The 14,203-nt window shown below is 42.9% G+C and overlaps 1 protein-coding gene and 1 long non-coding RNA gene across 6 annotated transcripts in view; one reads left to right on the top strand and one right to left on the bottom strand.

The window, feature by feature from the left end:
- Positions 1-4,267, bottom strand: part of LOC114808721 (transcriptional repressor CTCF) — a 95,646-nt gene extending 91,379 nt beyond the window's left edge. For 2 of the 5 annotated variants that reach the window (XM_029056535.1, XM_029056543.1), the window contains exons 1-3: positions 4,058-4,267; positions 3,529-3,658; positions 1,667-1,742 (exon numbers count right to left, since the gene is read on the bottom strand). The gene's annotated coding sequence lies outside the window, so the exon portion shown is untranslated. The remainder of the gene's footprint in view (positions 1-1,666; positions 1,743-3,528; positions 3,659-4,057) is intronic. The other 3 variants (XM_029056536.1, XM_029056537.1, XM_029056538.1) reach the window with 3 other exon arrangements.
- The window catches only part of LOC114808725, a 72,071-nt gene continuing 62,105 nt past the window's right edge, over positions 4,238-14,203 (top strand). The window contains exon 1 of the long non-coding RNA XR_003756517.2: positions 4,238-4,313. This is a non-coding gene — a long non-coding RNA (uncharacterized LOC114808725). The remainder of the gene's footprint in view (positions 4,314-14,203) is intronic.

Below are 14,203 nucleotides of genomic sequence, written 5' to 3'. Positions count from 1 at the left end.
CACAGATGACGGAGATGGGACAAGGAGCCAGGGAAAACCCAGGGCTTAATTGGGAAAAGCCACTTGGAGGAGCTGTGAGTTTAAAAAGGTTTTAAAGTAGGTAAGAGTAGTGATCTGGCACATTGGTAAGGAGAGGCAGTTCCAGTTCCAACTGGAGGGAGAATATGGAAAAAGAATTGACACTGAGTAAGCTGATGCTACAGAAGCAAATTGTGCAGGATGGGCTGTTATAGGATATCAGAAAGCTAAGAGGGGAAGAGTTGACTGAGTGCTTGAAAGACAGCAGTAAGGAGTTTGTTAGATGTGGAAGGGGATGAGCAATTTACTGGGAGGAGAAACTCTCCGGGCATGTCACTCCCCTCCTCCAAAACCCCAGTGATTGCCTATCAACCTTCGCATGAAACAAAAACTTCTCTGTCTTGGCTTCTCCATCACCTGGACCACCCCCTACATCACCTCCCTTCTCTCCTTCTAAAGCCCACCTCACACACTCTGCTCCTCTGCCACTAACCTCCTTATGGTGCCTTGCTCTTGCCTGTCTCACCGGCAACTGATGGCCCATTCCTACTACTCACCTGGAATTCCCTCCGTCCTCACATCCGCCAAAGTAACTCTTTTACCCTCTTCTACTGAGAGCTCACCTCCTACAGAAGGCCTACCCAGTCTGAGAGCTCCCTTTCTCTCTGACCCTCCTCCCCATTTCCCCTACTCCCTCCCTCTGCTCTACTCCCTTCCCATTCCCACAGCACTTATTATTTATAAATATGTTATTTATTACTCCATTTTAATAGTGATGTTATACATATATGATTCTATTTTCCTTGATAGCATTGATGCTTATTTGTTTTGTTTTGTTGTCTGTTGCCCCCTTTTAAACTATGACCCGGTTTTAGGGCAGGGATTGTCTCTATCTTTTGCCGAATTGTACATTCGAAGCGCTTAGTACAGTGCTCTATACACAGAAGCACTCAATAAATATGATTGAATTAATGAATGAATGAGTGAGGAGACATGGACGTCTTTAGAGAAATGATCTGTGTGCAGCTGAGTTAAGTGTAAACTGGAGTACAGAGAGACAAGAAGAGGCAGGGAAGTGAAACAAGGAGGCAGATGCAGTAGACAAGGTGGGGTAGAATAAGTGGATAATAATAATAATAATAGTACTGTTGGTATTTGTTAAGTGCTTACTCTGTGGAGAGCACTGTTCTAAGTGCTGGGGTAGATACAGGGTAATCAGGTTGTCCCACAGTTAATCCCCATTTTACAAAAGAGGTAACCGAGGCACAGAGAAGTTAAGTGACTTGCCCACGGTCACACAGCTGACTAGTGGCAGAGCCGGGAGTCGAACCCATGACCTCTGACTCCGAAGCCCAGGCTCTTTCCACTTAGCCACGCTGCTTCCCGTGGATCATCATCATAATACTGTACTCCCAGCACTTAGTATAATACTTTGCTAAGCTCTCAATAAAATCCACTTATTGACTGATTGCAGAGCACAAAATAAGCATCTGGGGGAGTATACTAGAGTAAGTTGACTTTATCAGGCCCTCAAGTAGCTTTTAATCTAGCTGGGGAGACAAACAGTAAAATAAATTACAAGTAAGGGAAAGGCAAAGAACAAAGGAACATTTATTAATGCTGTAGAGCAGAAGCATAGGGCTAGTACCTTATATGATGGGAAGAATAGGCTTTATCCAGAGAAGGCTTTCTTGAAGACATCTGATGATCAAAAACAGGGAGAGCTCCAGGCAGGAGTCAAGGCATGGGCAACAGGTCAACAAGCAAGGGGTCAACAACAAAAGATGTGAAAGCAAGACACATAAGTTGACTAATAAAAATAGTTGAGCAACAGAAATAATAACAATAATGGAGCCATTTGTTAAGCAGTTATGTGCAGGTACTGCACATGTGTAGGTACTGACATGATACAATATAAGCAGACTGTACACACTTCCTTGTCCCACATGAAACTCTCAGTCTAAGGAAAGGGAGAACAGATATTTTAACTCTAATTTATGGATTAGGTAACTGAAGCAGGAGAAGTGAAGTGACTTGTCCAAGGTCACACGGCAGGCAAGTACTGAAGCCTAGATTAGTACCCAGAAGCTCTTGATTCTCAGGTCATTCCCAGGTCCACTGGTATTAAATGAGTGAGTTGGTTAGTAACTGCAGAACTGGGCTGGGTTGCAACAACAGCAAGAATGGAGTCCCTCAGCCCCTCCAGTCCCTCAGCATTTATATACATATCTGTAATTTTATTTATTCATATTAATATCTATCTCCCCCTAAAATGAAAGATCCTGGTAGGCAGGGAATATGTCTTTTATACAGTTATACTGTTCTCTCTCAAGTGCTTAGTACAATGCTTATCAACTGGTAAACTCTCTGTAAATATTACTGACTGAAGTAGCTAGCCTTATATTTCTTATATTTCTTTCCTTCCTCCATCTGAAATTTTAATGTCTCCCAAAAAGACTGCAAAATCTTTGAGGTTAGGGATCATGCCTCTTAACTTTTCTATTGTGAAGCAGTTAATACACTGCTATGTGCAGAACACTAGCTGATCAAATACCGCTGATTGATATGACCAGGGTACAAGTCTTGTATATCTATATCTATATCTATAGATATACAGATATATATACATATATATATAGATATAAAGATATACGGAGAAGCAGCGCGGCTCAGTGGAAAGAGCATGGGCTTTGGAGTCAGGGCTCAGGAGTTCGAATCCCAGCTCTGCCACTTGTCGGCTGTGTGACTGTGGGCAAGTCACTTAACTTCTCTGTGCCTCAGTTCCCTCATCTGTAAAATGGGGATCAAGACTGTGAGCCCCACGTGGGACAACCTGATTCCCCTATGTCTACCCCAGCGCTTAGAACAGTGCTTGGCACATAGTAAGCACTTAACAAATACCAACATTATTATTATTATATATATATAATCCCCGATTAGACTGTAAACCCGTCAAACGGCAGGGACTGTCTCTATCTGTTGCCGACTTGTTCATCCCAAGCGCTTAGTACAGTGCTCTGCACATAGTATGCGCTCAATAAATACTATTGAATGAATGAATGAGTATATCTACTGTAATTTCGTAAGTGCTTCCTACAGTGCGCTATATCCAGCGGTTACTCAATAAGTATAACTACTGTTAGCATAACTACTACTATTATCTTAACTATCCTCACCACACTCCCTAACCGTGATCATTTCGAGTCAGGAAATAAAAATTGTCACTAGTTTCCCCTAACAATTAGCCTAGGATAGACTACTGTCTCGTGGGATATGAAGTTGGGATTTAGACTATGGGACAGGTACAAAACTGATCTGCTTGTATAGTATCTACTCCAGCGCTTGGTACATTGTAAGAGCTTAACGAATATCATAATCATTACTGGCATTATTTGCCTTATGAGGAGGAATACTGGAGGATGCAGCGGGGACAACCAGCAACTGCTCGAGAAATCTATCTACTTAAGTCTCGCTCTACTTAGATTACTTCGAAGACAAATTAAAACATACCGGGGAGTGGCGGCTGTAATAAGAGAAGAAAGTCGTGAGGTTCCAGGTTTGAAATGATCTTTACGTGAAGGTTTGCACATAAGGAAGAACCAAGTTCCTTCGGATCACGGATAGTAGGATCGATGGAAAACTGCCAGAGGAAACAAAAAGACTCGAGGAAATACGGTGAACGGTGGGAAACTAGTCTCCAACCCGTTATGCGTTGAAAGGAACCTGGAGGAAGTAGCAAACCATCCTAGCAATTATTTCTTTCAGAACCAACCAAGTCAAAGACAAAGAAAATAAAATGGAGTCGGGCCTACGAGGCCGCGGCCCGCCTAAACTTTCACCAGCTGTGGCCCGGCCGCCTGCCCCGAGCCCCGCCCACTAGTGGTGGTGGTGAATCGGTGGGGAAATGGCGGTGGCTCTCGCCACAGCAGGAACGATAGAGGGAGACAAACACCCCACGGCAGCGATTGATGCCCCGTCCCCATCGTGACACCTAGAGGCAGCCTGCGAAACCTCCTGACAAGCCATCTTAAACTCTTACCTCAGCACCAGAACTCCTTCGGTAATCGCTCCTTCGGCTTTCCAAGTTACCTCAGCAGCCTAGCCTGTTCTGACCGCCACACCCCAACCACTACCCCTGCTCAAAAACAAGCCGGACAGCTCACGGTTTAATTGCACGGGACACAAAATGGCGGCGGTTCGACACAATGCGCCTGCGTCGCTGCCGGTGTTGCTAGTACTGATAAGGAGGAGAAACTGACCGGCAGTGGTAGAAGACGTGAGGGGAGGGAGCAAAGGTAAGAGAACCCTATGGCATCATGGGAGACCGCTCCAGGCGCCAACTTTTAAATGTTTGGCGCAATATCGGATGAGGATGATAGAGCATTTCGCGCCTAGTCGAATCGAAAAATAGATGCATCCGATGTAAGCAATTCATCCGGTTAATACTTGGAATCCCCTTTCCTGTCCTGAACATAGAAAAGGACAGCGAGTGTGCTGCACGGTCCATGGGGAATAGGTTTATGAAACATTACCAAGGGGATAGGAAAGGACACGTTTTTAAATGCGATTTTTAAATGCGGTAGGAATACTTCCTATTATTGCTCCACTATTGCGTCACATTGATCTCCCAGCCTACAGCCTCTTTTTCCGTCAATGAGTAATGCATGCTGCAGCGCAGATCTCCTTGGAACATCACTCCGCTCATAGCAGTGCATTAGTGGTATTTGTTGAGTAGTTTACTATGTGCAGAGCTGGGAGAATACACAACAACAGAATTAGTGGGCACTTTCCCTGCCTGAACCTTTCGATCTAGACTGAACTCTAGACTTTGTTTGCAGGGAATGTGTCTGTTTATTGTTGTATTGTACTCTCCCAAGCAATTAGTATAGTGCTCTATACACAGTAAGTACTCAATAAATATGATTGGCATTGAATGAATGATTCTCTCCTTCCTTTAAAACTGCAAACGGTTTCTCTGTCTTTGCACCAAAGAAATACTCCCCATAAATGGATTCAATAATAATAATAATGTTGGTATCTGTTAAGCGCTTACTATGTGTAGAGCACTGTTCTAAGGGCTGGGGTAGACACAGGGGAATCAGGTTGGCCCACGTGGGGCTCACAGTCTTAATCCCCATTTTACAGATGAAGTAACTGAGGCGCAGAGAAGTTAAGTGACTTGCCCACAGTCACACAGCTGACAAGTGGCCGAGCTGGGATTCGAACCCAGACCTCTGACTCCACGGGCTTTGGAGTTTATAGGCGGAGATGGGATTTTATTTTGGGGGCGAGCTGTGGTCTTACCAGCTTTTCAGAGTAGGGAATCTCTTGGGAAGCAGCATGGGTCAGTGGAAGGAGCACGGGCTTTGGAGTCAGAGGTAATGGCTTCTAATCCCAGCTTCACCGGTAGTCAGCTGTGTGACCTTGGGCAAGACACAACTTCTTTGGGCCTCAGTTCCCTCATCTGTAAAATGACTGTGAGTCCTACATGGGACAACCTGATTACCTTGAATCTACCCCAGTGCTTAGAACAGTGCTTGGTACATAGTAAGCGCTTAACAAATACCAGCATTATTATCATTATTAAATATGTGCCCCATTCTTAACCCCACAGAACTTATGAACATGCTATTAAATTATATAGTATAATTTACTAATTTATATTATCGTCTGTCTTCCCCTCTAGCCTAGGAGCTTGTTCCGCAGGGATAGGGCCTGCCAACTCTGTTGTACTGTACTCTCCTAAGTGCATAATGTAGTACTCTGCACATCGTAAACACTCAATAAATGCTCTTAATTAATTGATTGATTGAATCAGAGGGCCTACCAAATGAAAATCAGGGTACTTAGAACATGGAACTCTCCCTTTTGGTTTTGAGTTGAATGCCTGTCCCCTAGGATTCCGGAAAAGAGAACTTCTTGGCATAAATGACTTTCTCACTACTTATTGTAGTCCTGAGGGAAAAAGAAAACTGGAGTGGATTAATTTGGTAATTAACTTAACTTGGGGGCTATTTTAGACTTTAACCTGTTATGCAGTGACTCAGGCTAAGTAATGTTTTCTGCCCACTGCTAATCAAATCATTAACTTTGCCCCTGACAGCTGTAAACTTCAGTTTATAATTTAACATTTTGACTTTAGTTTTTTTGCTATGTTCCTTCCCCTTCACTTAACTTCTCTGTGCCTGCTGCCTGTTATCTGTGAAATGGGGATTAAGACTGTGATCCCCACGTGGGACAACATGATCACCTTGTATCTCCCCCTGCACTTAGAAAAGAGCTTGGGACATAGTAAGCAATTAACAAATACCATCATTATTATTATTAATACAAAATAAATCCTGATTTTGATGATTATCTTGTTTGGGAATCCGATTCAGCCACAGTACCTGGGGTCTCCTCAGAAATTTCAGTTGCATATTGGTTGAAGATTCAGATCCTATGTTTACCTTGGACAATGCTGAATATAGGACATTCTATAATTTTAGCTTTATTTAACTGATCTATTTCTAGGTAGTCCTATTTTGACAACCTGAAGAAAAAGCCCTTTGTGCAGCTTAATAACTTGACTTCCTTGATGTGGTCTATTTTATCATGATCTGAAGGGAAAGATGCAGAATCTAGAAAATTTAAAAAGAATTAACAATCTTTCAAGATTCTGTTTAAAAACATGCCAGTAATAATTTTCCAAACAAGTAGGTGACTGTTATTTATGTTGGGAGCCCTATTTAGGAAGGGAAATCTGTCCAAACTGACACTTGCTTAGTATAATACTTGACATACATTATGGACTCAACAAATGCATTCAATCAACCAACCAATCAGTGGTATTTATTGAACACTTACTGTGTTGAGAACACTATGCTAAACACCTGGGAGGGTATAGTACAATAGGGTTGTAGACTTGTTTCTTGCCCACAAGGAGCCTGCATTCTAAAAGGGAGGAAAGGCATTAAAATAATTGATCAATTAATAAACGGAATTTACTAGAAACTTTGTGTGCAGCACTTTACTAAGTGTTTGGATGGATACATACAACAGAGTTGGTAGAAATGTTTCCGTCCACACGTTTACAATCTAGAAGGGAACACTGTAAATAAATAGATTATGGCTATGTGCATAAGTGCTGTGGAGCTAAGGGTGCAGTGATTACCAAGTGCCCACATAGTACCAATCCAAATGCAAAGATGATGCAGAACAGAGAGGGAGTAGGTGAAATGAAGTCTTCTTTGGCAGAAAAGTGATTATAACAAGATTTTTAAGATGGGGAGAGTAGTAATCTATCCTATATAAAATGGATAGGAATTGAAAGCCAGAGGGAGAAGATGGGCAGGGGATTGGCATCAAGATAGGAAAAATCAAAGAAAATTGAGTAAGATGGTGTTAAAGGAATGAACATGTGGACTAAGTTGTAGTAGGAAATCAGTGTAGGTAAAGGGGTGAACTGATTGGAGTGGTTTTAAAGTCAAAGGCATGGCGTTTCTCTTGATTTGGAGGTAAATGGGCAACCACTGGAGTTTCTTGGAGAGTGAGGAGAAGGGAGCTGAAATTTTTTTAAAGAAAAATTATCTGGGCAGCAGAGTGAAGTTTCATTCATTCAATAGTATTTATTGAGTGCTTACTGTGTGCAGAGCACTGTACTAAGTGCTTGGAATGTACAATTGGGCAACAGATAGGGACAACCCTGCCCAGTGACGGGCTCATAGTCTAATCAGTGGAGACAGACGGCAGAGCAAAACACAACGAAACAAAAACAAAATAATATTATCATGATAAATAGAAGCAAGGGGATGTACACCTCATTAACAAAATAGATAGGATAATAAATAATATATACAAATGAGCACAGTGCTGAGGAGAGGGGAAAGGAGGAGGAGCAGGGGATGGGGGGCGGGAGGGGGAGCAGAGACTGTAAGATGGCTGTGGAAAGGTAGATGCTGTCTAAGAGGTCCTTGGTTAAAGCAAGAATGTTTTCTCCTAGACTATGCCAGGATAGGAACCCCATTCTCCAGGACTAGGGGGCTTAAGGCATTGGTTAAAAAAACAAAAAGCTCTCCTCAGCATTTCCAAAGAGAGAATAGGTCAGGAGGCCAAGAGGAGAACTGGAAAAATGAATTTCCCTGATAGAAAGAATCAAGTGGAGGTAAGAAATGAAGATTGAGGCCCCTCCCACACCTTCATCACCATACCCTGCTTTTCACCGGGACGGGTTGCTTCTGGCTCTCTCTTGGTGGTGCTGGGCTCTGGGACAAATGGCTTCATATACACATCTCCCGGACTGGAGTTGGGAGATAGGAGACAGGAAGGTCAGCAAGAGGTTGATGCAATAGCAAAGCAGGAAATAAGTTCTTGGGTCAGCATGGTAGCAGTTCGAATGGATGTCCGTCTCCCCCGATTAGACTGTAAGCCCGTCAAACGGCAGGGACTGCCTCTATCTGTTGCCGACTTGTTCATTCCAAGCACTTAGTACAGTGCTCTGCACTTAGTAAGCGCTCAATAAATACTATTGAATGAATGGAGAAGGTATTATTGATGTGAAGGTAGAACCAAGTGGGATTTGATGGCAGATTAAATATATGGGTTTAATGAGAGGGATAAATTCATGATAATGGCAAGGTTAAGGGTTTGTAAAACAGTGAATAGTTGGGTTTTTTGTTTTTTATGGTATTTGTTATGCATTTATTACTATCAGATTCACAGAAAGAAATCATGTTGCAGCAACACAGCACAAGAGATTTTTATTACTGCAATAATAATACAGATCTGTATGGGTGAGGACAGACTGTCTGTTGCCCTAAAAGCGAGCTCAACGTCACCACTGGAAGTTGGGAGAGGTAGTTAGCTATTGTGCATGGTGGGAATGGTGTTTCCTAATGCCATCAAATGGGACAATCAAGTGTTGGTGCTTTTGATCATATGATCCAGTGGGGACAAACGAGTGTGGCTTTGGTTTTCTTAACCGGCAACTGTAAGGTGGTGTGGGGAAGCTGATGCAAGACTTAGAAAAAGACGAGCTAGATTAAAAACAACATAGAGTCTGAAAACAAAATGGAACAAGGCTGGTTAAGAGTCGGTTTCCACATTCTCCTCCTTTGATGACTCACTGACAGCAGGGCTGAGAGCCCTGTCCTCAATTCCCTTCCAGCCACACCTGGATGGTGCCTCAATTTAAGCAGTTTACCTCCTCATGATCTTGACCCGAACTGATTCTTACTGTCACAGAGTAGCTAAGAGGACAGGTCCCTTTAGTTCAATCATGATAAGAGCTTTAAGGCTGTATTTTTATGAGGCATTTGATTTTTTTTTTCTGGCTGTTTCCTTGGCCTTCTGTTTCTCGCAGGCTATGGAAACTAGCTCTTCAAATTCATTCACATTAGCAGTATCTCTCACATACAGCAGTGTGGCCTAGTGGAAAGAGCATAGGCTTGGAAGTCAGAGGTCTTGGGTCCTAATCCTACCTCTGCCACTTGTCAGCTGTGTGATTTGGGGCAAGTCACTTGACTTCTCTGTGCTTCAGTTACCTCATCTGTAAAATGGGGATTAAGACAGGGAGCCCCAGGTGGGACAACCTGATCATCTTGTGTCTACCCTAGTGCCTAGAACAGTGCTTGCAAGTAGTAAGCACTTAACAAATACCACTATTATTATTATAAATTACAATAGTATTTCAACAGACAGAAAGGATAGAAACAAGCAGAATTACAAATATTCCAAGAAATACAGTGAGCAGTGTACACTTCAACCAACCTCCTAACGTTGGGGACCCAATGATGTAAAGAATAATGATATAAAATGATGATGTCAAAAATGGGTCCCATCCTTCATGGTTTCATTGATCCCAATCCATGCTTGACCACAGTAGTCTTTCGGACAAGTTGGACAATTTATGTTACATTGCAGAGATGTTTTTCAAATTACCTGATATATAGGTGCAACACTGGGTACCTACAACAACACAAATGCCTCCTTGGGCTTCTAAGAGCATGTCAGAGCCATGCAGCTTTGAAGTGCTACCAACTGTGTAAAACTGGACTTCTGCAGTGAGTAATCCTAGAGCACTATTGATCATATTACAAATCAGCTCCAGCATTTTTGCAAGGTCATTAACACTTTTATTGCTTTTGTCATCCCCTACGGGGAAAAATGATGACAAACCTTCTTCTTGACTTGCTGGAATAGAGTTTAGTAGGATCGACATTTACCTGGTCATAAACACTGTCTGTGGATGCAACGTGACTAATGTGCACCGCATGATAATTACCAATTAGGCCTGGAAAGATATGGTTATCTGGATGGATTTGAACAGGGGGTAGCAAATGAGCCACGGAGCAGCTACCATTGATTTTTCTGGAAGCCATATGTAAACATTGCTGCCAAAGACCAAGTAAGTTTCCTGCCATGCTATGTAAGCAAAACTGGAATTACGCTTGTTTCTGTTGCAACAATATCATTTGTTAGTCATACTTTAGTCATGTCATATCCACAGACAGTGTTTATGACCATGTGAATGTCGATCCTACTAACCTCTATAATAACAAAGCAAGTGGAATGTTTGTCACAATTTTTCCCCTGTAGGGGGTGACAAAAGCAATGAAAGAATTAATGACCTTGCAAAAATGCAGGAGTTGATTTGTAATCTGACCAACATTTGCCAGGAATCAGTAATATTATTTACAGTGGCACTTTGTATTAATTTGTTCAGTTGTATTTATTGAGCGCTTACTGTGTGCAGAGCACTGTATTACATACTTTTAATAATGATGATAGCATTTGTTAAGCACCAACTATGTGCCAGGCACTGTACTAAAGTGCTGGGGTGGATACAAGCAAATAAAGTTTAACACAGTCTCTGTCCCATGTGGGGCTCATAGTCTCAATCCCCATTTTACAGATGAGGTAACTGATGTACACAGAAGTAAACTGACTTGCCCAGAGTCACACAGGAGTTCAGTGATGGAGCCAGGACCATGATGTGCAGGAAATAGTATGGTTGCAGTGGCTGACTCCTGTAGAAATACTATTCTGGACCCATTCATTCATTCATTCAATCATATTTGAATCATAGAGAAGCAGCGTGGCTCAGTGGAAAGAGCACGGGCTTTGGAGTCAGGGCTCATGAGTTCGAATCCCAGCTCTGCCACTTGTCGGCTGTGTGACTGTGGGCAAGTCACTTAACTTCTCTGTGCCTCAGTTCCCTCATCTGTAAAATGGGAATTAAGACTGTGAGCCCCACGTGGGACAACCTGATTCCCCTATGTCTACCCCAGCGCTTAGAACAGTGCTCGGCACATAGTAAGCGCTTAACAAATACCAACATTATTATTATTATTTATTAAGTGCTACTTTATGGAAAGCACTGCACTTAGCACTGGGGAAAGTACAATACAGTAATTAAAGATGAAAATCACTGCCCACAACGAACTCACAGTCTAGAGAGGGGAAGATAGACATCATATAAATAAATGGACAGCAATATAAATAAATAAAATTACAGGTATATGTATAAGGGTTGTGGGGCAGGGTGGGTGGTATGAGCAAAGGAAGCAAGTCAGACACAGAAGGAAGTGAGAGATGAGAAAAAGTGGGTCTTAGTTTGGGAAGGCTTCTTGGAGGAGATATGCCTTCAGTAAGACTTAGAAGGGGAGAGAATAGTTGTCTGGTGGATTTAAGGAGTGAGGGTGTTACAGGCCAGAGGTAGGATGTGGGCCAGCAAGACAGGCGAGATTGAGGCACAGTGAGAATAATAATAATTACAGTATTTGTTAAGTGCTTACTATGTGCCAAGTACTGTTCTAAGCGCTGGGGTAGGTACAAGGTAATCAGGTTGCCCTACATGAGGCTCACAGTCTTAAACCTCATTTTTCAGTTGAGGTAACTGAGGCACAGAGAAGTTAAGTGGCTTTTGCAAAGTCACACAGCAGGCAAGTGGTGAAGCAGGGATTAGAACCCAAGACCTCTGACTCCCAGGCCCGAGCTCTATCCAGTATACAAAACTGATTCCTGTAGACTCCAAGCTTGTTCTGGGCAGGGAGTGTGTCTGGGGTTTTATTGTACTCTCCCAAGTGCTCAGTACAGTGCTTTGCACACAGTAAGCACTCAATAAATATGACTGACTGACTGACTGACTGAATGCATACTTTGGAAATTAAGACTCCGAGAGTTAAACTCAAAAATAGCCCCAGTCCCTACAAGTAGCAATAACTAAAGACAGTGAGGGAACTAGCAAACAAGGAGATCATCCCAGAAAAGTGTTTCGAACCACTCATCATCTCATCATTATAATAGTTAAGCCCTTACTACTGCTGCTGCCACTACTCCTCCTCCTACTACTACTAGGAAAGCAGCGTGGCTCAGTGGAAAGAGCCTGGGCTTCAGAGTCACAGGTCATGGGTTCGATTTCCGGCTCTGCCACTTGTCAGCTGTGTGACTGTGGGCAAGTCACTTAACTTCTCTGTACCTGTTACCTCATCTGTAAAATGGGGATTAACTGTGAGCCTCACGTGGGACAACCTGATTACCCTGTATCTACCCCAGCGCTTAGAACAGTGCTCGGCACATAGTAAGCGCTTAACAAATACTATTATTATTATTACTACTACTACTAATGGTATTTGTTAAGTGCTTACCATGTGCCAGGCACTATACATGGTACTGAGCTGGATTCAAGCAAATTGGGTTAGACACGGCCCCTATCCCATGTGGGGTTCCCAGTTTTAGTCCCCATTTTACTGATGAGGGGACTGAGGCCCAGAGAAGTGAAGGGACTTGCCCAAGGTCACGCAGCAGATAACTGGCAGAGTTTAGGATTAGAACCCAAGACCTTCTGACTCCCAGGCCCTTGCTCTATCCACTGGTTAGCTCCAGAGGAGTGAAGTTTGTGGTCTTGGTTGTAGAAAGGGAGAAGTGAGATGAAGTAAGAGAGGGCAAGGTGATGGATGCTTTAAAGCCAGTGGTGAGGGGTTTATAATCTAGTCATTAGGCTGACTTCACCCATCTCAAATTCATCTTCCCATACTTTCATTCTTTATCAGCCCCCTGGCAACAATGTCTCCCAGTGTTTTGGAGAACCCACTGTTTCAACTATCATCTCTATGTGGTGATTCCTCTCACATTTCTTCTAGTCTTCACATTTGTTACTGCTTAGTTGTCCTACTGAAAACTCAAATTTAGTAAATCCAAAACAGAACTCATCTTCGCACACAGTGTCCTCAGACTTAACAAATACAATACAGATCTCCTCCTCTTCCCATCCAAACACTGACCCCTAATTGAAGACATAACCAGAATCCTCCCTGTCTCACTAACCTTGGCATTATCCTCAGTTCACCTCTCTCTTGTGCAAGCCACATAATCAATCTGAAAAGAAATTCTGTTTGTTCTATCTTCACATTCTCACAAGCGGCCACCTCCTCCTCACCATCTAATCTGCTACCTAGCTGATCCTAGAATTTTCATTGTCCTCCTTGACTACTGCAGTAAGCCTGCCTTGTAGACTTCCCTGCCTTCTACTTCTCCCTGTGAGTCCATACTTCACTCTGCTGCCTGGATCATTATGTTCAGTCCATATCACCCCACTTCTCAGAAAGCTCCATTAGCTCCAGGTTGGACACAATCCTTGTCCTGCATGGGGCTCAAAGTCTTAATTCTTATTTTATAGACGAGAGAACTAAGGTATAGAGAAACTAAGTGACTTCCCCAAGATCACCCAGCAGACAAGTGGTGGAGCCAGAATTAGAACCCAGGTCCTCTGACTCCTAGGACATGCTGTTTCTCCTGAAATCACAACTCCTCCAAGAGGCCCTCCCAGACTAAGCCTTTTATTTCCCCATCCTCCCTCCTTCCTATGTTGACTACATACTTTGCTGAGTCACCCATAAGGATTTTGATATTCATCTCAGTCTCAAAACACTATTCTTATAATCTACTACTTCCTCTATCTGTCTATCTATCTATTAATCAATCAATACTATTTACGGAGGGTTTACTGTGTGTGGAGCCCTATACCAGGCGTTTGGGAGGATATAATTCAATAGAGATATTAGACATGCTCCCTTCCCACAAGAAGCTTACAGCCTAGAAGGGGAAGGAGACATTAAAATAAATTATGGACATGTTCATAAGTGCTGCAGCCTGAGGGTGGGGTAAATAAAGGCTACAGATACAAGTGTAAGGGAGAGGGAGTTGA

Source organism: Ornithorhynchus anatinus (assembly GCF_004115215.2).
Source record: "Ornithorhynchus anatinus isolate Pmale09 chromosome Y5 unlocalized genomic scaffold, mOrnAna1.pri.v4 Super_Scaffold_Y5, whole genome shotgun sequence".
NCBI lineage: Eukaryota > Metazoa > Chordata > Mammalia > Monotremata > Ornithorhynchidae > Ornithorhynchus > Ornithorhynchus anatinus.
The sequence above is the reverse complement of the archived record's forward strand: the minus strand, read 5'-3'. Positions and strand labels throughout refer to the sequence as shown.